Here is an 18,386-nt window from a genome sequence, read left to right on the forward strand (position 1 = left end):
CAGCTGTTGTTTTTCTTGTTGTTCTTGTTTTTCTTGTTGTTCTTGTTGTTCTTGTTGTTCTTGTTGTTCTTGTTGTTCTTGATGTTCTTGTTGTTCTTGTTGTTCTTGTTGTTCTTGTTGTTCATGTTGTTGTTGTTCTTGTTGTTCTTCTTGTTCTTGTTGTTGTTGTTGTTCTTCTTGTTCTTCTTGTTGTTCTTCCTGTTCTTCTTGTTGTTGTTGTTGTTGTTGTTCTTGTTGTTCTTGTTGTTCATGTTGTTGTTGTTCTTGTTGTTCTTCTTGTTCTTGTTGTTGTTGTTGTTCTTCTTGTTCTTCTTGTTGTTCTTCTTGTTCTTCTTGTTGTTGTTGTTCTTGTTGTTCTTGTTGTTCTTGTTCTTCTTGTTCTTGTTGTTCTTCTAGTTCTTGTTGTTCTTGTTGTTCTTGTTGTTCGTGTTGTTCGTGTTGTTCTTCTTGTTCTTCTTGTTCTTCTTGTTCTTCTTGTTCTTGTTGTTCTTGTTGTTCTTGTTGTTGTTGTTGTTGTTCTTGTTGTTCTTGGTGTTCGTGTTGTTCTTCTTGCTCTTGTTGTTCTTGTTGTTCTTGCAGCTCTCGTTTTTCTTGTTGTTCTTGTTGTTCTTGTTGTTCTTGTTGTTCTTGTTGTTCTTGTTGTTCTTGTTGTTCTTGTTCTTGTTGTTCTTGTTGTTCTTCGTGTTCTTCGTGTTCTTCTTGTTGTTGTTGTTGTTGTTCTTGTTGTTCTTCTTGTTCTTCTTGTTGTTCTTCGTGTTCTTCTTGTTGTTGTTGTTCTTGTTGTTCTTGTTGTTCTTGTTCTTGTTGTTCTTCTTGTTCTTCTTGTTCTTGTTTTTCTTGTTGTTCTTGTTGTTCTAGTTGTTCTTGTTGTTCCTGTTGCTCTAGTTGTTCTTGTTGTTCCTGTTGTTCCTGTTGTTCCTGTTGTTCCTGTTGTTCTTGTTGTTCTTGTTGTTCTTGTTGTTCTTGTTGCTCTTGTTGCTCTTGTTGCTCTTGTTGCTCTTGTTGCTCTTGTTGCTCTTATTGTTCTTGTTGTTCTTATTGTTCTTGTTGTTCTTGTTGCTCTTGTTGCTCTTGTTGTTCTTCTTGTTCTTCTTGTTCTTCTTGTTCTTCTTGTTCTTCTTGTTCTTCTTGTTCTTCTTGTTCTTCTTGTTCTTCTTGTTCTTCTTGTTCTTCTTGTTCTTCTTGTTCTTCTTGTTCTTCTTGTTCTTCTTGTTCTTCTTGTTCTTGTTGTTCTTGTTGTTCTTGTTGTTCTTGTTGTTCTTGTTGTTCTTGTTGTTGTTGTTCTTGTTGTTCTTGTTGTTCTTGTTGTTCTTGTTGTTCTTGTTGTTCTTGTTGTTCTTATTGTTGTTCTTGTTGTTGTTCTTGTTGTTGTTCTTGTTGTTCTTCTTGTTGGTCTTGTTGTTCTTGTTGTTGTTGTTCTTGTTGTTGTTGATCTTGTTGTTCTTGTTGTTCTTGTTGTTCTTGTTGTTCCTATTGTTCTTGTTGCTCTTGTTGCTCGTGTTGCTCTTGTTGCTCTTGTTGTTCTTGTTCTTCTTGTTGCTCTTGTTGCTCTTGTTGTTCTTGTTGCTCTTGTTGTTCCTGTTGTTCCTGTTGTTCCAGTTGTTCCTGTTGTTCCTGTTGTTCCTGTTGTTCCTGTTGTTCCTGTTGTTCTTGTTGTTCTAGTTGTTCTTGTTGTTCCTGTTGTTCTAGTTGTTCCTGTTGTTCCTGTTGTTCCTGTTGTTCTTGTTGTTCTTGTTGTTCTTGTTGCTCTTGTTGCTCTTGTTGCTCTTGTTGCTCTTGTTGCTCTTGTTGCTCTTGTTGTTCTTGTTGCTCTTGTTGTTCTTGTTGCTCTTGTTGCTCTTGTTGCTCTTGTTGTTCTTCTTGTTCACCTTGTTCTTCTTGTTCTTCTCGTTCTTCTTGTTCTTGTTGTTCTTGTTGCTCTTGTTGTTCTTGCTGTTCTTGTTCTTCTTGTTCTTCTTGTTCTTCCTGTTCTTCGTGTTCTTCTTGTTCTTCTTGATCTTCTTGTTCTTCTTGTTCTTCTTGTTCGTGTTGCTCGTGTTGTTCTTCTTGTTCTTCTTGTTCTTCTCGTTCTTCTTGTTCTTGTTGTTCTTGTTGTTCTTGTTGTTGTTGTTGTTGTTCTTGTTGTTCTTGTTGTTCTTGTTGTTCTTGTTGTTCGTGTTGTTCTTCTTGCTCTTGTTGTTCTTGTTGTTCTTGCAGCTCTTGTTTTTCTTGTTGTTCTTGTTTTTCTTGTTGTTCTTGTTGTTCTTGTTGTTCTTGTTGTTCTTGTTGTTCTTGATGTTCTTGTTGTTCTTGTTGTTCTTGTTGTTCTTGTTCTTGTTGTTCTTGTTGTTCATGTTGTTGTTGTTCTTGTTGTTCTTCTTGTTCTTGTTGTTGTTGTTGTTCTTCTTGTTCTTCTTGTTGTTCTTCTTGTTCTTCTTGTTGTTGTTGTTCTTGTTGTTCTTGTTGTTCTTGTTCTTCTTGTTCTTGTTGTTCTTCTAGTTCTTGTTGTTCTTGTTGTTCTTGTTGTTCGTGTTGTTCGTGTTGTTCTTGTTGTTCGTGTTGTTCGTGTTGTTCTTCTTGTTCTTCTTGTTCTTCTTGTTCTTCTTGTTCTTCTTGTTCTTGTTGTTCTTGTTGTTCTTCTTGTTGTTGTTGTTGTTCTTGTTGTTCATGGTGTTCGTGTTGTTCTTCTTGCTCTTGTTGTTCTTGTTGTTCTTGCAGCTCTCGTTTTTCTTGTTGTTCTTGTTGTTCTTGTTGTTCTTGTTGTTCTTGTTGTTCTTGTTGTTCTTGTTGTTCTTGTTGTTCTTGTTCTTGTTGTTCTTGTTGTACATGTTGTTTCTGTTCTTGTTGTTCTTGTTGTTCTTGTTGTTCTTGTTGTTGTTGTTGTTGTTCTTGTTGTTCTTGTTGTTCTTCTTGTTCTTCTTGTTGTTCTTCGTGTTCTTCTTGTTGTTGTTGTTCTTGTTGTTCTTGTTCTTGTTGTTCTTCTTGTTCTTCTTGTTCTTGTTTTTCTTGTTGTTCTTGTTGTTCTAGTTGTTCTTGTTGTTCCTGTTGCTCTAGTTGTTCTTGTTGTTCCTGTTGTTCCTGTTGTTCCTGTTGTTCCTGTTGTTCTTGTTGTTCTTGTTGTTCTTGTTGTTCTTGTTGCTCTTGTTGCTCTTGTTGCTCTTGTTGCTCTTGTTGCTCTTGTTGCTCTTATTGTTCTCGTTGTTCTTGTTGCTCTTGTTGTTCTTCTTGTTCTTCTTGTTCTTCTTGTTCTTCGTGTTCTTCTTGTTCTTCTTGTTCTTCTTGTTCTTCTTGATCTTCTTGTTCTTCTTGTTCTTCTTGTTCTTCTTGTTCTTCTTGTTCTTCTTGTTCTTCTTGTTCTTCTGTTCTTCTTGTTCTTGTTGTTCTTGTTGTTCTTGTTGTTCTTGTTGTTCTTGTTGTTGTTGTTCTTGTTGTTCTTGTTGTTCTTGTTGTTCTTGTTGTTCTTGTTGTTCTTGTTGTTCTTGTTGTTCTTGTTGTTCTTGTCGTTCTTATTGTTGTTCTTGTTGTTGTTCTTGTTGTTCTTCTTGTTGGTCTTGTTGTTCTTGTTGTTGTTGTTCTTGTTGTTCTTGTTCTTGTTGTTCTTGTTGTTCCTATTGTTCTTGTTGCTCTTGTTGCTCGTGTTGCTCTTGTTGCTCTTGTTGTTCCTGTTGTTCTTCTTGTTCTTCTTGTTCGTGTTGCTCGTGTTGTTCTTCTTGTTCTTCTTGTTCTTCTTGTTCTTGTTGTTCTTGTTGTTGTTGTTGTTCTTGTTGTTCTTGTTGTTCTTGTTGTTCGTGTTGTTCTTCTTGCTCTTGTTGTTCTTGTTGTTCTTGCAGCTCTTGGTTTTCTTGTTGTTCTTGTTGATCTTATTGCTCTTGTTGCTCTTGTTGTTCTTGTTGTTCTTGTTGTTCCTGTTGTTCCTGTTGTTCCAGTTGTTCCTGTTGTTCCTGTTGTTCCTGTTGTTCCTGTTGTTCCTGTTGTTCTTGTTGTTCTAGTTGTTCTAGTTGTTCTTGTTGTTCCTGTTGTTCTAGTTGTTCCTGTTGTTCCTGTTGTTCTTGTTGTTCTTGTTGTTCTTGTTGTTCTTGTTGCTCTTGTTGCTCTTGTTGCTCTTGTTGCTCTTGTTGCTCTTGTTGTTCTTGTTGCTCTTGTTGCTCTTGTTGCTCTTGTTGCTCTTGTTGTTCTTCTTGTTCACCTTGTTCTTCTTGTTCTTCTTGTTCTTCTTGTTCTTGTTGTTCTTGTTGCTCTTGTTGTTCTTGCTGTTCTTGTTCTTCTTGTTCTTCTTGTTCTTCCTGTTCTTCGTGTTCTTCTTGTTCTTCTTGATCTTCTTGTTCTTCTTGTTCTTCTTGTTCGTGTTGCTCGTGTTGTTCTTCTTGTTCTTCTTGTTCTTCTTGTTCTTGCTGTTCTTGTTGTTCTTGTTGTTGTTGTTGTTCTTGTTGTTCTTGTTGTTCTTGTTGTTCGTGTTGTTCTTCTTGCTCTTGTTGTTCTTGTTGTTCTTGCAGCTCTTGTTTTTCTTGTTGTTCTTGTTTTTCTTGTTGTTCTTGTTGTTCTTGTTGTTCTTGTTGTTCTTGTTGTTCTTGATGTTCTTGTTGTTCTTGTTGTTCTTGTTGTTCTTGTTGTTCATGTTGTTGTTGTTCTTGTTGTTCTTCTTGTTCTTGTTGTTGTTGTTGTTGTTCTTCTTGTTCTTCTTGTTGTTCTTCTAGTTCTTCTTGTTGTTGTTGTTCTTGTTGTTCTTGTTGTTCTTGTTCTTGTTGTTCTTGTTGTTCATGTTGTTGTTGTTCTTGTTGTTCTTCTTGTTCTTGTTGTTGTTGTTGTTCTTCTTGTTCTTCTTGTTGTTCTTCTTGTTCTTCTTGTTGTTGTTGTTCTTGTCGTTCTTGTTGTTCTTGTTCTACTTGTTCTTGTTGTTCTTCTAGTTCTTGTTGTTCTTGTTGTTCTTGTTGCTCTTGTTGCTCTTGTTGCTCTTGTTGCTCTTGTTGCTCTTATTGTTCTTGTTGTTCTTGTTGCTCTTGTTGCTCTTGTTGTTCTTCTTGTTCTTCTTGTTCTTCTTGTTCTTCTTGTTCTTCTTGTTCTTCTTGTTCTTCTTGTTCTTCTTGTTCTTCTTGTTCTTCTTGTTCTTCTTGTTCTTCTTGATCTTCTTGTTCTTCTTGTTCTTCTTGTTCTTCTTGTTCTTCTGTTCTTCTTGTTCTTGTTGTTCTTGTTCTTCTTGTTCTTCTTGTTCTTCTTGTTCTTCTTGATCTTCTTGTTCTTCTTGTTCTTCTTGTTCTTCTTGTTCTTCTGTTCTTCTTGTTCTTGTTGTTCTTGTTGTTCTTATTGTTGTTCTTGTTGTTGTTCTTGTTGTTGTTCTTGTTGTTCTTCTTGTTGGTCTTGTTGTTCTTGTTGTTGTTGTTCTTGTTGTTGTTGATCTTGTTGTTCTTGTTGTTCTTGTTCTTGTTGTTCTTGTTGTTCCTATTGTTCTTGTTGCTCTTGTTGCTCGTGTTGCTCTTGTTGCTCTTGTTGTTCCTGTTGTTCTTGTTGCTCTTGTTGTTCTTGTTCTTCTTGTTGCTCTTGTTGCTCTTGTTGTTCTTGTTGTTCCTGTTGTTCCTGTTGTTCCAGTTGTTCCTGTTGTTCCTGTTGTTCCTGTTGTTCCTGTTGTTCTTGTTGTTCTTGTTGTTCTAGTTGTTCTTGTTGTTCCTGTTGTTCTAGTTGTTCCTGTTGTTCCTGTTGTTCCTGTTGTTCTTGTTGTTCTTGTTGTTCTTGTTGCTCTTGTTGCTCTTGTTGCTCTTGTTGCTCTTGTTGCTCTTGTTGCTCTTGTTGCTCTTGTTGTTCTTGTTGCTCTTGTTGCTCTTGTTGCTCTTGTTGCTCTTGTAGTTCTTCTTGTTCACCTTGTTCTTCTTGTTCTTCTTGTTCTTCTTGTTCTTGTTGTTCTTGTTGCTCTTGTTGTTCTTGCTGTTCTTGTTCTTTTTGTTCTTCTTGTTCTTCCTGTTCTTCGTGTTCTTCTTGTTCTTCTTGATCTTCTTGTTCTTCTTGTTCTTCTTGTTCGTGTTGCTCGTGTTGTTCTTCTTGTTCTTCTCGTTCTTCTTGTTCTTGTTGTTCTTGTTGTTGTTGTTGTTGTTGTTGTTCTTGTTGTTCTTGTTGTTCTTGTTGTTCGTGTTGTTCTTCTTGCTCTTGTTGTTCTTGTTGTTCTTGCAGCTCTTGTTTTTCTTGTTGTTCTTGTTTTTCTTGTTGTTCTTGTTGTTCTTGTTGTTCTTGTTGTTCTTGTTGTTCCTGATGTTCTTGTTGTTCTTGTTGTTCTTGTTGTTCTTGTTCTTGTTGTTCTTGTTGTTCATGTTGTTGTTGTTCTTGTTGTTCTTCTTGTTCTTGTTGTTGTTGTTGTTCTTCTTGTTCTTCTTGTTGTTCTTCTTGTTCTTCTTCTTGTTGTTGTTCTTGTTGTTCTTGTTGTTCTTGTTCTTCTTGTTCTTGTTGTTCTTCTAGTTCTTGTTGTTCTTGTTGTTCTTGTTGTTCTTGTTGTTCGTGTTGTTCGTGTTGTTCTTGTTGTTCGTGTTGTTCGTGTTGTTCTTCTTGTTCTTCTTGTTCTTCTTGTTCTTCTTGTTCTTCTTGTTCTTCTTGTTCTTGTTGTTCTTGTTGTTCTTGTTGTTGTTGTTGTTGTTCTTGTTGTTCTTGGTGTTCGTGTTGTTCTTCTTGCTCTTGTTGTTCTTGTTGTTCTTGCAGCTCTCGTTTTTCTTGTTGTTCTTGTTGTTCTTGTTGTTCTTGTTGTTCTTGTTATTCTTGTTGCTCTTGTTGTTCTTGTTCTTGTTGTTCTTGTTGTACATGTTGTTTCTGTTCTTGTTGTTCTTGTTGTTCTTGTTGTTGTTGTTGTTGTTCCTGTTGTTCTTGTTGTTCTTCTTGTTCTTCTTGTTGTTCTTCGTGTTCTTCTTGTTGTTGTTGTTCTTGTTGTTCTTGTTGTTCTTGTTCTTGTTGTTCTTCTTGTTCTTCTTGTTCTTGTTTTTCTTGTTGTTCTTGTTGTTCTTGTTGTTCTAGTTGTTCTTGTTGTTCCTGTTGCTCTAGTTGCTCTTGTTGTTCCTGTTGTTCCTGTTGTTCCTGTTGTTCCTGTTGTTCTTGTTGTTCTTGTTGTTCTTGTTGTTCTTGTTGCTCTTGTTGCTCTTGTTGCTCTTGTTGCTCTTGATGCTCTTGTTGCTCTTGTTGCTCTTATTGCTCTTATTGTTCTCGTTGTTCTTGTTGCTCTTGTTGCTCTTGTTGCTCTTGTTGTTCTTCTTGTTCTTCTTGTTCTTCTTGTTCTTCTTGTTCTTCTTGTTCTTCTTGTTCTTCTTGTTCTTCTTGTTCTTCTTGTTCTTCTTGATCTTCTTGTTCTTCTTGTTCTTCTTGTTCTTCTTGTTCTTCTGTTCTTCTTGTTCTTGTTGTTCTTGTTGTTCTTGTTGTTCTTGTTGTTCTTGTTGTTGTTGTTCTTGTTGTTCTTGTTGTTCTTGTTGTTCTTGTTGTTCTTGTTGTTCTTGTTGTTCTTGTTGTTCTTATTGTTGTTCTTGTTGTTGTTCTTGTTGTTGTTCTTGTTGTTCTTCTTGTTGGTCTTGTTGTTGTTGTTCTTGTTGTTGTTGATCTTGTTGTTCTTGTTGTTCTTGTTCTTGTTGTTCTTGTTGTTCCTATTGTTCTTGTTGCTCTTGTTGCTCGTGTTGCTCTTGTTGCTCTTGTTGTTCCTGTTGTTCTTGTTGCTCTTGTTGTTCTTGTTGCTCTTGTTGTTCATGTTCTTCTTGTTGCTCTTGTTGCTCTTGTTGTTCTTGTTGATCTTGTTGCTTTTGTTGTTCTCGTTGTTTCCGTTGGTCTCGTTGTTCCCGTTGTTCTCGTTGTTCTCGTTGTTTTCGTTGTTCTTGTTGATCTTGTTGCTCTTGTTGTTCTTGTTGTTCTTGTTGTTCTTCTTGTTCCTGTTATTCTTCTTGTTCCTGTTGTTGTAGTTGTTCTTGTTGTTCCTGTTGTTCCTGTTGTTCCTGTTGTTCCTGTTGTTCTTGTTGTTCTTGTTGTTCTTGTTGTTCTTGTTGCTCTTGTTGCTCTTGTTGCTCTTGTTGCTCTTGTTGATCTTGTTGCTCTTGTTGCTCTTGTTGCTCTTGTTGCTCTTGTTGCTCTTGTTGCTCTTGTTGCTCTTGTTGCTCTTGTTGCTCTTGTTGCTCTTGTTGCTCTTGTTGTTCTTCTTGTTCTTCTTGTTCTTCTTGTTCTTCTTGTTCTTCTTGTTCTTCTTGTTCTTCTTGTTCTTCTTGTTCTTCTTGTTCTTCTTGTTCTTCTTGTTCTTCTTGTTCTTCTTGTTCTTGTTGCTCTTGTTGTTCTTGCTGTTCTTGTTCTTCTTGTTCTTCTTGTTCTTCCTGTTCTTCGTGTTCTTCTTGTTCTTCTTGATCTTCTTGTTCTTCTGGATCTTCTTGTTCTTCTTGTTCTTCTTGTTCGTGTTGCTCGTGTTGTTCTTGTTGTTCTTCTTGTTCTTCTTGATCTTGTTGTTCTTGTTGTTCTTGTTGTTGTTGTTGTTCTTGTTGTTCTTGTTGTTCTTGTTGTTCGTGTTGTTCTTCTTGCTCTTGTTGTTCTTGTTGTTCTTGCAGCTCTTGTTTTTCTTGTTGTTCTTGTTTTTCTTGTTGTTCTTGTTGTTCTTGTTGTTCTTGTTGTTCTTGTTGTTCTTGATGTTCTTGTTGTTCTTGTTGTTCTTGTTGTTCTTGTTCTTGTTGTTCTTGTTGTTCCTGTTGTTGTTGTTCTTGTTGTTCTTCTTGTTCTTGTTGTTGTTGTTGTTCTTCTTGTTCTTCTTGTTGTTCTTCTTGTTCTTCTTGTTGTTGTTGTTCTTGTTGTTCTTGTTGTTCTTGTTCTTCTTACTCTTGTTGTTCTTCTAGTTCTTGTTGTTCTTGTTGTTGTTGTTGTTGTTCTTGTTGTTCTTGGTGTTCGTGTTGTTCTTCTTGCTCTTGTTGTTCTTGTTGTTCTTGCAGCTCTCGTTTTTCTTGTTGTTCTTGTTGTTCTTGTTGTTCTTGGTGTTCGTGTTGTTCTTCTTGCTCTTGTTGTTCTTGTTGTTCTTGCAGCTCTCGTTTTTCTTGTTGTTCTTGTTGTTCTTGTTGTTCTTGTTGTTCTTGTTGTTCTTGTTGTTCTTGTTGTTCTTGTTCTTGTTGTTCTTGTTGTACATGTTGTTGTTGTTCTTGTTGTTCTTGTTGTTCTTGTTGTTGTTGTTGTTGTTCTTGTTGTTCTTCTTGTTCTTCTTGTTGTTCTTCGTGTTCTTCTTGTTGTTGTTGTTCTTGTTGTTCTTGTTGTTCTTGTTCTTGTTGTTCTTCTTGTTCTTCTTGTTCTTGTTTTTCTTGTTGCACTTGTTGTTCTAGTTGTTCTTGTTGTTCCTGTTGCTCTAGTTGTTCTTGTTGTTCCTGTTGTTCCTGTTGTTCCAGTTGTTCCTGTTGTTCTTGTTGTTCTTGTTGTTCTTGTTGTTCTTGTTCTTGTTGTTCTTGTTGTACATGTTGTTGTTGTTCTTGTTGTTCTTGTTGTTCTTGTTGTTGTTGTTGTTGTTCTTGTTGTTCTTCTTGTTCTTCTTGTTGTTCTTCGTGTTCTTCTTGTTGTTGTTGTTCTTGTTGTTCTTGTTGTTCTTGTTCTTGTTGTTCTTCTTGTTCTTCTTGTTCTTGTTTTTCTTGTTGTTCTTGTTGTTCTAGTTGTTCTTGTTGTTCCTGTTGCTCTAGTTGTTCTTGTTGTTCCTGTTGTTCCTGTTGTTCCTGTTGTTCTTGTTGTTCTTGTTGTTCTTGTTCTTGTTGTTCTTCTTGTTCTTCTTGTTCTTGTTTTTCTTGTTGTTCTTGTTGTTCTTGTTGTTCTTGTTGTTCTTGTTTTTCTTGTTGTTCTTGTTGTTCTAGTTGTTCTTGTTGTTCCTGTTGCTCTAGTTGTTCTTGTTGTTCCTGTTGTTCCTGTTGTTCCTGTTGTTCCTGTTGTTCTAGTTGCTCTTGTTGTTCCTCTTGTTCCTGTTGTTCCTGTTGTTCCTGTTGTTCCTGTTGTTCTTGTTGTTCTTGTTGTTCTTGTTGTTCTTGTTGTTCTTGTTGTTCTTGTTGCTCTTGTTTCTCGTGTTGTTCTTGTTGCTCTTGTTGCTCTTGTTGCTCTTCTTGTTCTTGTTGTTCTTGTTGCTCTTGTTGCTCTTGTTGCTCTTGTTGTTCTTGTTGATCTTGTTGCTTTTGTTGATCTCGTTGTTTCCGTTGATCTCGTTGTTCCCGTTGTTCTCGTTGTTCTCGTTGTTCTTGTTGATCTTATTGCTCTTGTTGTTCTTGTTGTTCTTGTTGTTCCTGTTGTTCCTGTTGTTCCAGTTGTTCCTGTTGTTCCTGTCGTTCTTGTTGTACTTGTTATTCTTCTTGTTCTTCTTGTTCTTCTTGTTCTTCTTGTTCATCTTGTTCTTCTTGTTCTTCTTGTTCTTCTTGTTCATCTTGTTCTTCTTGTTCTTCTTGTTCTTCTTGTTCTTCTTGTTCTTCTTGTTCTTCTTGTTCTTCTTGTTCTTCTTGTTCTTCTTGTTCTTCTTGTTCTTCTTGTTCTTCTTGTTTTTCTTGTTCTTCTTGTTCTTCTTGTTCTTCTTGTTCTTCTTGTTCTTCTTGTTCTTCTTGTTCTTCTTGTTCTTCTTGTTCTTCTTGTTCTTCTTGTTCTTCTTGTTCTTCTTGTTCTTCTTGTTCTTCTTGTTCTTCTTGTTCTTGTTGTTCTTGTTGTTCTTGTTGTTCCTGTTGCTCTTGTTGCTTGTGTTGTTCTTGTTGATCTTATTGCTCTTGTTGCTCTTGTTGTTCTTGTTGTTCTTGTTGTTCCTGTTGTTCCTGTTGTTCCAGTTGTTCCTGTTGTTCCTGTTGTTCCTGTTGTTCCTGTTGTTCTTGTTGTTCTAGTTGTTCTAGTTGTTCTAGTTGTTCTTGTTGTTCCTGTTGTTCTAGTTGTTCCTGTTGTTCCTGTTGTTCCTGTTGTTCCTGTTGTTCTTGTTGTTCTTGTTGTTCTTGTTGCTCTTGTTGCTCTTGTTGCTCTTGTTGCTCTTGTTGTTCTTGTTGCTCTTGTTGCTCTTGTTGCTCTTGTTGTTCTTCTTGTTCTTCTTGTTCTTCTTGTTCTTCTTGTTCTTCTTGTTCTTCTTGTTCTTGTTTTTCTTGTTGCACTTGTTGTTCTAGTTGTTCTTGTTGTTCCTGTTGCTCTAGTTGTTCTTGTTGTTCCTGTTGTTCCTGTTGTTCCAGTTGTTCCTGTTGTTCTTGTTGTTCTTGTTGTACATGTTGTTGTTGTTCTTGTTGTTCTTGTTGTTCTTGTTGTTGTTGTTGTTGTTCTTGTTGTTCTTCTTGTTCTTCTTGTTGTTCTTCGTGTTCTTCTTGTTGTTGTTGTTCTTGTTGTTCTTGTTGTTCTTGTTCTTGTTGTTCTTCTTGTTCTTCTTGTTCTTGTTTTTCTTGTTGCACTTGTTGTTCTAGTTGTTCTTGTTGTTCCTGTTGCTCTAGTTGTTCTTGTTGTTCCTGTTGTTCCTGTTGTTCCAGTTGTTCCTGTTGTTCTTGTTGTTCTTGTTGTTCTTGTTGTTCTTGTTCTTGTTGTTCTTGTTGTACATGTTGTTGTTGTTCTTGTTGTTCTTGTTGTTCTTGTTGTTGTTGTTGTTGTTCTTGTTGTTCTTCTTGTTCTTCTTGTTGTTCTTCGTGTTCTTCTTGTTGTTGTTGTTCTTGTTGTTCTTGTTGTTCTTGTTCTTGTTGTTCTTCTTGTTCTTGTTGTTCTTGTTCTTGTTGTTCTTCTTGTTCTTCTTGTTCTTGTTTTTCATGTTGTTCTTGTTGTTCTTGTTGTTCTTGTTTTTCTTGTTGTTCTTGTTGTTCTAGTTGTTCTTGTTGTTCCTGTTGCTCTAGTTGTTCTTGTTGTTCCTGTTGTTCCTGTTGTTCCTGTTGTTCTTGTTGTTCTAGTTGTTCTTGTTGTTCCTGTTGCTCTAGTTGTTCTTGTTGTTCCTGTTGTTCCTGTTGTTCCTGTTGTTCCTGTTGTTCTAGTTGCTCTTGTTGTTCCTCTTGTTCCTGTTGTTCCTGTTGTTCCTGTTGTTCCTGTTGTTCTTGTTGTTCCTGTTGTTCCTGTTGTTCCAGTTGTTCCTGTTGTTCCTGTCGTTCTTGTTGTACTTGTTATTCTTCTTGTTCTTCTTGTTCTTCTTGTTCTTCTTGTTCATCTTGTTCTTCTTGTTCTTCTTGTTCTTCTTGTTCATCTTGTTCTTCTTGTTCTTCTTGTTCTTCTTGTTCTTCTTGTTCTTCTTGTTCTTCTTGTTCTTCTTGTTCTTCTTGTTCTTCTTGTTCTTCTTGTTCTTCTTGTTCTTCTTGTTCTTCTTGTTCTTCTTGTTCTTCTTGTTCTTCTTGTTCTTCTTGTTCTTCTTGTTTTTCTTGTTCTTCTTGTTCTTCTTGTTCTTCTTGTTCTTCTTGTTCTTCTTGTTCTTCTTGTTCTTCTTGTTCTTCTTGTTCTTCTTGTTCTTCTTGTTCTTCTTGTTCTTCTTGTTCTTCTTGTTCTTCTTGTTCTTCTTGTTCTTCTTGTTCTTCTTGTTCTTCTTGTTCTTCTTGTTCCTGTTGCTCTTGTTGCTTGTGTTGTTCTTGTTGATCTTATTGCTCTTGTTGCTCTTGTTGCTCTTGTTGTTCTTGTTGTTCCTGTTGTTCCTGTTGTTCCAGTTGTTCCTGTTGTTCCTGTTGTTCCTGTTGTTCCTGTTGTTCCTGTTGTTCCTGTTGTTCTAGTTGTTCTAGTTGTTCTAGTTGTTCTTGTTGTTCCTGTTGTTCTAGTTGTTCCTGTTGTTCCTGTTGTTCCTGTTGTTCCTGTTGTTCTTGTTGTTCTTGTTGTTCTTGTTGCTCTTGTTGCTCTTGTTGCTCTTGTTGCTCTTGTTGTTCTTGTTGCTCTTGTTGCTCTTGTTGCTCTTGTTGTTCTTCTTGTTCTTCTTGTTCTTCTTGTTCTTCTTGTTCTTCTTGTTCTTCTTGATCTTCTTGTTCTTCTTGTTCTTCTTGTTCTTCTTGTTCTTCTGTTCTTCTTGTTCTTGTTGTTCTTGTTGTTCTTGTTGTTCTTGTTGTTCTTGTTGTTCTTGTTGTTGTTGTTCTTGTTGTTCTTGTTGTTCTTGTTGTTCTTGTTGTTCTTGTTGTTCTTGTTGTTGTTGATCTTGTTGTTCCTGTTCTTGTTGTTCTTGTTGTTCCTATTGTTCTTGTTGCTCTTGTTGCTCGTGTTGCTCTTGTTGCTCTTGTTGTTCCTGTTGTTCTTGTTGCTCTTGTTGTTCTTGTTCTTCTTGTTGCTCTTGTTGCTCTTGTTGTTCTTGTTGTTCTTGTTGTTCCTGTTGTTCCTGTTGTTCCAGTTGTTCCTGTTGTTCCTGTTGTTCCTGTTGTTCCTGTTGTTCCTGTTGTTCTTGTTGTTCTTGTTGTTCTAGTTGTTCTTGTTGTTCCTGTTGTTCCTGTTGTTCCTGTTGTTCTTGTTGTTCTTGTTGTTCTTGTTGCTCTTGTTGCTCTTGTTGCTCTTGTTGCTCTTGTTGCTCTTGTTGCTCTTGTTGTTCTTGTTGCTCTTGTTGCTCTTGTTGCTCTTGTTGCTCTTGTTGTTCTTCTTGTTCACCTTGTTCTTCTTGTTCTTCTTGTTCTTCTTGTTCTTCTTGTTCTTGTTGTTCTTGTTGCTCTTGTTGTTCTTGCTGTTCTTGTTCTTCTTGTTCTTCTTGTTCTTCCTGTTCTTCGTGTTCTTCTTGTTCTTCTTGATCTTCTTGTTCTTCTTGTTCTTCTTGTTCGTGTTGCTCGTGTTGTTCTTCTTGTTCTTCTTGTTCTTCTTGTTCTTGTTGTTCTTGTTGTTCTTGTTGTTGTTGTTGTTCTTGTTGTTCTTGTTGTTCGTGTTGTTCTTCTTGCTCTTGTTGTTCTTGTTGTTCTTGCAGCTCTCGTTTTTCTTGTTGTTCTTGTTGTTCTTGTTGTTCTTGTTGTTCTTGTTGTTCTTGTTGTTCTTGTTGTTCTTGTTGTTCTTGTTCTTGTTGTTCTTGTTGTACATGTTGTTGTTGTTCTTGTTGTTCTTGTTGTTCTTGTTGTTCTTGTTGTTCTTGTTGTTGTTGTTGTTGTTCTTGTTGTTCTTCTTGTTCTTCTTGTTGTTCTTCGTGTTCTTCTTGTTGTTGTTGTTCTTGTTGTTCTTGTTGTTCTTGTTCTTGTTGTTCTTCTTGTTCTTCTTGTTCTTGTTTTTCTTGTTGTTCTTGTTGTTCTAGTTGTTCTTGTTGTTCCTGTTGCTCTAGTTGTTCTTGTTGTTCCTGTTGTTCCTGTTGTTCCTGTTGTTCCTGTTGTTCTTGTTGTTCTTGTTGTTCTTGTTGTTCTTGTTCTTGTTGTTCTTGTTGTACATGTTGTTGTTGTTCTTGTTGTTCTTGTTGTTGTTGTTGTTGTTCTTGTTGTTCTTCTTGTTCTTCTTGTTGTTCTTCGTGTTCTTCTTGTTGTTGTTGTTCTTGTTGTTCTTGTTGTTCTTGTTCTTGTTGTTCTTCTTGTTCTTCTTGTTCTTGTTTTTCTTGTTGTTCTTGTTGTTCTAGTTGTTCTTGTTGTTCCTGTTGCTCTAGTTGTTCTTGTTGTTCCTGTTGTTCCTGTTGTTCCTGTTGTTCTTGTTGTTCTTGTTGTTCTTGTTCTTGTTGTTCTTCTTGTTCTTCTTGTTCTTGTTTTTCTTGTTGTTCTTGTTGTTCTTGTTGTTCTTGTTTTTCTTGTTGTTCTTGTTGTTCTAGTTGTTCTTGTTGTTCCTGTTGCTCTAGTTGTTCTTGTTGTTCCTGTTGTTCCTGTTGTTCCTGTTGTTCCTGTTGTTCTAGTTGCTCTTGTTGTTCCTCTTGTTCCTGTTGTTCCTGTTGTTCCTGTTGTTCCTGTTGTTCTTGTTGTTCTTGTTGTTCTTGTTGATCTTGTTGTTCTTGTTGTTCTTGTTGCTCTTGTTTCTCGTGTTGTTCTTGTTGCTCTTGTTGCTCTTCTTGTTCTTGTTGTTCTTGTTGCTCTTGTTGCTCTTGTTGCTCTTGTTGTTCTTGTTGATCTTGTTGCATTTGTTGATCTCGTTGTTTCCGTTGATCTCGTTGTTCCCGTTGTTCTCGTTGTTCTCGTTGTTCTTGTTGATCTTATTGCTCTTGTTGTTCTTGTTGTTCTTGTTGTTCCTGTTGTTCCTGTTGTTCCAGTTGTTCCTGTTGTTCCTGTTGTTCTTGTTGTACTTGTTATTCTTCTTGTTCTTCTTGTTCTTCTTGTTCTTCTTGTTCTTCTTGTTCATCTTGTTCTTCTTGTTCATCTTGTTCTTCTTGTTCTTCTTGTTCTTCTTGTTCTTCTTGTTCTTCTTGTTCTTCTTGTTCTTCTTGTTCTTCTTGTTCTTCTTGTTCTTCTTGTTCTTCTTGTTCTTCTTGTTCTTCTTGTTCTTCTTGTTCTTCTTGTTCTTCTTGTTCTTCTTGTTCTTCTTGTTCTTCTTGTTCTTCTTGTTCTTCTTGTTCTTCTTGTTCTTCTTGTTCTTCTTGTTCTTCTTGTTCTTCTTGTTCTTCTTGTTCTTCTTGTTCTTCTTGTTCTTGTTGTTCTTGTTGTTCTTGTTGTTCCTGTTGCTCTTGTTGCTTGTGTTGTTCTTGTTGATCTTATTGCTCTTGTTGCTCTTGTTGTTCCTGTTGTTCTTGTTGTTCCTGTTGTTCTTGTTGTTCCTGTTGTTCCTGTTGTTCTTGTTGTTCTAGTTGTTCCTGTTGTTCTTGTTGTTCTTGTTGTTCTAGTTGTTCTAGTTGTTCTAGTTGTTCTAGTTGTTCCTGTTGTTCCTGTTGTTCCTGTTGTTCCTGTTGTTCTTGTTGTTCTTGTTGTTCTTGTTGCTCTTGTTGCTCTTGTTGCTCTTGTTGCTCTTGTTGCTCTTGTTGCTCTTGTTGCTCTTGTTGTTCTTCTTGTTCTTCTTGTTCTTCTTGTTCTTCTTGTTCTTCTTGTTCTTCTTGATCTTCTTGTTCTTCTTGTTCTTCTTGTTCTTCTTGTTCTTCTGTTCTTCTTGTTCTTGTTGTTCTTGTTGTTCTTGTTGTTCTTGTTGTTCTTGTTGTTGTTGTTCTTGTTGTTCTTGTTGTTCTTGTTGTTCTTGTTGTTCTTGTTGTTCTTGTTGTTCTTGTTGTTCTTATTGTTGTTCTTGTTGTTGTTCTTGTTGTTGTTCTTGTTGTTCTTCTTGTTGGTCTTGTTGTTCTTGTTGTTGTTGTTCTTGTTGTTGTTGATCTTGTTGTTCTTGTTGTTCCTGTTCTTGTTGTTCTTGTTGTTCCTATTGTTCTTGTTGCTCTTGTTGCTCGTGTTGCTCTTGTTGCTCTTGTTGTTCCTGTTGTTCTTGTTGCTCTTGTTGTTCTTGTTCTTCTTGTTGCTCTTGTTGCTCTTGTTGTTCTTGTTGTTCTTGTTGTTCCTGTTGTTCCTGTTGTTCCAGTTGTTCCTGTTGTTCCTGTTGTTCCTGTTGTTCCTGTTGTTCCTGTTGTTCTTGTTGTTCTTGTTGTTCTAGTTGTTCTTGTTGTTCCTGTTGTTCCTGTTGTTCCTGTTGTTCTTGTTGTTCTTGTTGTTCTTGTTGCTCTTGTTGCTCTTGTTGCTCTTGTTGCTCTTGTTGCTCTTGTTGCTCTTGTTGTTCTTGTTGCTCTTGTTGCTCTTGTTGCTCTTGTTGCTCTTGTTGTTCTTCTTGTTCACCTTGTTCTTCTTGTTCTTCTTGTTCTTCTTGTTCTTGTTGTTCTTGTTGCTCTTGTTGTTCTTGCTGTTCTTGTTCTTCTTGTTCTTCTTGTTCTTCCTGTTCTTCGTGTTCTTCTTGTTCTTCTTGATCTTCTTGTTCTTCTTGTTCTTCTTGTTCTTCTTGTTCGTGTTGCTCGTGTTGTTCTTCTTGTTCTTCTTGTTCTTCTTGTTCTTGTTGTTCTTGTTGTTCTTGTTGTTGTTGTTGTTCTTGTTGTTCTTGTTGTTCTTGTTGTTCGTGTTGTTCTTCTTGCTCTTGTTGTTCTTGTTGTTCTTGCAGCTCTTGTTTTTCTTGTTGTTCTTGTTTTTCTTGTTGTTCTTGTTGTTCTTGTTGTTCTTGTTGTTCTTGTTGTTCTTGATGTTCTTGTTGTTCTTGTTGTTCTTGTTGTTCTTGTTCTTGTTGTTCTTGTTGTTCATGTTGTTGTTGTTCTTGTTGTTCTTCTTGTTCTTGTTGTTGTTGTTGTTCTTGTTGTTCTTCTTGTTCTTGTTGTTGTTGTTGTTCTTCTTGTTCTTCTTGTTGTTCTTGTTGTTCTTGTTGTTCGTGTTGTTCTTCTTGCTCTTGTTGTTCTTGTTGTTCTTGCAGCTCTTGTTTTTCTTGTTGTTCTTGTTTTTCTTGTTGTTCTTGTTGTTCTTGTTGTTCTTGTTGTTCTTGATGTTCTTGTTGTTCTTGTTGTTCTTGTTGTTCTTGTTGTTCTTGTTCTTGTTGTTCTTGTTGTTCATGTTGTTGTTGTTCTTGTTGTTCTTCTTGTTCTTGTTGTTGTTGTTGTTCTTCTTGTTCTTCTTGTTGTTCTTCTTGTTCTTCTTGTTGTTGTTGTTCTTGTTGTTCTTGTTGTTCTTGTTCTTCTTGTTCTTGTTGTTCTTCTAGTTCTTGTTGTTCTTGTTGTTCTTGTTGTTCGTGTCGTTCGTGTTGTTCTTGTTGTTCGTGTTGTTCGTGTTGTTCTTGTTGTTCTTGTTGTTCTTGTTGTTGTTGTTGTTGTTCTTGTTGTTCTTGTTGTTCTTGTTGTTCTTGTTGTTGTTGTTGTTGTTCTTGTTGTTCTTGGTGTTCGTGTTGTTCTTCTTGCTCTTGTTGTTCTTGTTGTTCTTGCAGCTCTCGTTTTTCTTGTTGTTCTTGTTGATCTTGTTGTTCTTGTTGTTCTTGTTGTTCTTGTTGTTCTTGTTGTTCTTGTTCTTGTTGTTCTTGTTGTACGTGTTGTTTCTGTTCTTGTTGATCTTGTTGCTTTTGTTGATCTCGTCGTTTCCGTTGATCTCGTTGTTCCCGTTGTTCTCGTTGTTCTCGTTGTTCTTGTTGATCTTATTGCTCTTGTTGTTCTTGTTGTTCTTGTTGTTCCTGTTGTTCCTGTTGTTCCTGTTGTTCCAGTTGTTCCTGTTGTTCCTGTTGTTCTTGTTGTACTTGTTATTCTTCTTGTTCTTCTTGTTCTTCTTGTTCTTCTTGTTCTTCTTGTTCTTCTTGTTCTTCTTGTTCTTCTTGTTCTTGTTGTTCTTGTTGTTCTTGTTGTTCTTGTTGTTGTTGTTGTTCTTGTTGTTCTTGTTGTTCTTGTTGTTCGTGTTGTTCTTCTTGCTCTTGTTGTTCTTGTTGTTCTTGCAGCTCTTGTTTTTCTTGTTGTTCTTGTTTTTCTTGTTGTTCTTGTTGTTCTTGTTGTTCTTGTTGTTCTTGTTGTTCTTGATGTTCTTGTTGTTCTTGTTGTTCTTGTTGTTCTTGTTCTTGTTGTTCTTGTTGTTCATGTTGTTGTTGTTCTTGTTGTTCTTCTTGTTCTTGTTGTTGTTGTTGTTCTTCTTGTTCTTCTTGTTGTTCTTCTTGTTCTTCTTGTTGTTGTTCTTGTTGTTCTT

This window comes from Megalopta genalis, unplaced genomic scaffold, assembly GCF_051020955.1.
Source record: "Megalopta genalis isolate 19385.01 unplaced genomic scaffold, iyMegGena1_principal scaffold0032, whole genome shotgun sequence".
NCBI lineage: Eukaryota > Metazoa > Arthropoda > Insecta > Hymenoptera > Halictidae > Megalopta > Megalopta genalis.